The 2,803-nt window shown below is 41.8% G+C and overlaps 1 non-coding gene across 1 annotated transcript; it reads right to left on the bottom strand.

Moving 5' to 3' along the window:
* Positions 1–2,338: 2,338 nt before the first annotated feature.
* On the bottom strand, positions 2,339–2,457 carry LOC145413574 (5S ribosomal RNA). The gene has a single exon (XR_013899757.1). It is a non-coding gene; the product is annotated as a 5S ribosomal RNA (ribosomal RNA).
* Positions 2,458–2,803: the final 346 nt, after the last annotated feature.

The raw sequence follows: 2,803 nt of genomic DNA, 5'->3' as shown, positions 1-2,803 counted from the left end.
CTGAGTCGTGCCTGAATAGCCGTATATACTGTATGACACAGAGGGACAAGGAAGGGCACTGGGCTCTGCTTGGACGGCCGGTGTGCCAGAGCAGTGCCATTTAAGGGAAATAGTATTTTCTTTTCATTTAAAATATTGCAGGGGTGAGTGAGTGCGGCAGCCAGAATAATATTGTCCTTTGTCTTTTATCTTAAAAAGAAAAAAAAAAAAGCCGTTTAATTAGGGAGTATTATACGCACTCCCAATGTCTATCTATCTATCTATTGCCAGACGCCTCAATCCCGTTTGGGGTGGCCACAAACAAATCGCCTCCAAGTCGCCCTGTCCCCCGCCATTTCACTGCCCTGCTCCCAACTCACACCCCCCTCTCTCATATACCTCTCCACCCCATCCCTCCATCTCATCCTCGGCCTCCCCCTCCCTCTTCCCCCCTCCACTCCCAATGTGCATATGCTTTTTTCTTTTTAACATGCATAGGCTATTCTGATCCTTTATGATCTTATTTTGTAAAAAAAAAATAATAATAATAATTATAAAAATAATAATGATAATTAATAATAATAATAAATTCGTCTTACATTATTTCATTGCCATGACTGGGGTAACTAGATTGTCATCTGCTCATTCAAACATATTTTACTGGAAGAATCAGAATAATTTTGTTAACCATGGTTTTCGTTTTCTTCATCCTCACTCTAAGCTTCAGACTTCCTTCGTTTCACTCGTTATCCTTTGATGTAGCTGCTCCCGATACACAAAAAAAAGAAAAAAGAAAAAATGGAAAAAGAAAAAGTGTTGCCCTCATATCGTCTGCAAAGCAAAGGTTTTCGTAATGGCTCACCGTCTGTTTTAATTACTTTCGCCATCTCATTTTCTGAAAACGTCCTCAAGGCATGCACTGAATAACTGGCTAAATTGTCTCTCATTGCCAAGTACGATTCTTTACGGTGTTTTCAGGCTATCCTTATGAAGATTTATGATAGCAGTAATGCACCATACCTGCACTGTTTCATACAGTTATGACAGCCAGCGTTTAAGGTTATGTTCGACTGCCTGGGGTTTCTGTTGTGCTATACAGGATACCGGAACAACTGCAACACTCCACACCGTCTCGTTGGAAAATTACTGTAGGCTGAAAGTCATTTAACTCTGGTATAGGGCAATTTTGCAACATGTCCCGTAATTGTTTCCATTAACTGTGTGCTCTGCTGCTTTTTCTTGAGGTTTAGCCAGGGTTTTACGGAACTGTACCCCAACACAAAATAAAATGAAATAACAGTTAGTTGCCATGCAAAAACAAATAATTACTGCATCACCGCTAAGGCAAAAACAATAAGAAATCTAAAAATTTATTCATGTTACATACCGTATATATTAGCAAGAAAATGATTACCTCCGCAGGCTAAGAAATTAAAGACATGGAACAGAGTTGAGTACATTGGATTTGCACGCTCACTGACTAGCCTAGTTGACGTCACTGACGCCTAGGACGGAGTTGCCATACTGTGCTTTGTAAGTTAACATACGGATCCCTATGACTCACTGTGCTGAATAAATTTATGGGAAGTGGCGTAATGGAGGAGGAGTTCTTTGTGATGGAGTAGGAGACAATTGTCTGTTGCGGTTGGGTAGATTATGGAGGATTTGTTGGGATGCAGTGGGTAATTAAGGGAGTTTTATGGAGTGGAGTGGGTTGTGCAGACTGAGTGTTGGCAGCCATGTCTCTTCTATTGGCAGGTGCCACGACCCACACTTCATCCAATATGACCTTAGCGGTAAAGCCACCAAGCGTCTTATTCTCGTCAACATAGAGGGTTCTGTAGCACCTCTTTCTTAGCAATTTATTTAGCATTTTATTACACCCCAGGACCTCATTTATCCCTGGTTGTTGTTGTTGGCAGCGTTGTTGGTGTTGTAATGGCCACAGGCTCATCTCTGAACTTTACCTCAGTCCACCTCATCCAACCTCACCATTACCTCACTCCATTCCATCCAGCCCCTCATACTCTACCCTACCTCACCTGTCATTTTTAACCCACTCCAAGCCACCTAACACCATCTTACTCTACCGCACCTCACCTGTCTCTTTTACCCCATTCTACCCCACTCAACTCCACGATTACTCCACTCCACCCCATCTATACTTTACCCTACTTCACTTACTAGTTGAACAGTACATTGCATTAATAACATACCGTAGCAGAAACAATTAACGTTTTTTTTCATTCATTCATTGCCAGACGCCATGTATCCCAAACGGGGTGGCCAAGGGCTTAGAGTTAACTGTTTTACAGGGAGGGGCACTAATCCTCCACCAACCCCACTTGACACGTAGGGATGCCAACAGCATCTGGTGTTCCCAGGCGGTCACCCATCCAAGTACTAACCAGACCCAACGTTGATTAACTTCGCTGATCGGACGGGAAGCGGTGTACTCAACGTGGTATGGCCGTTGGCCATATATCCTAATTAGGAGACCATGTTAGAAAGACTCCTATCCTAGCGAGAAAATGGGCCCCAAACCACCTCCTATCACCTGTCATATGTTATTATATTCATTTTTTTATATATTAATATTTCTCATTTTTACGCCAATTCAAGCCTAGTCGTCCACAATAGCCTTATTTATTTACCTATTTATTTATTTTTCATTCAGTTTGTACACGCTTTGCTGAGTTAGTCCACGATAAGAGCCATCTGCCAGTGATGATCGTTGCAGTGCTTGAAATGTTTATCACTATAAAATTTTAGATAGGTAATGTTTCCTTCTGTAGTTATGTGTCGATTTGGTTTTACTTTTTCT

The sequence above is a fragment of the Coenobita brevimanus genome, chromosome 96 (assembly GCF_032717465.1).
Source record: "Coenobita brevimanus isolate Jiangsu-jjx chromosome 96, ASM3271746v2, whole genome shotgun sequence".
Classification (NCBI taxonomy): Eukaryota; Metazoa; Arthropoda; class Malacostraca; order Decapoda; family Coenobitidae; genus Coenobita; species Coenobita brevimanus.
This window is presented reverse-complemented; position numbering and strand designations above follow the sequence as displayed.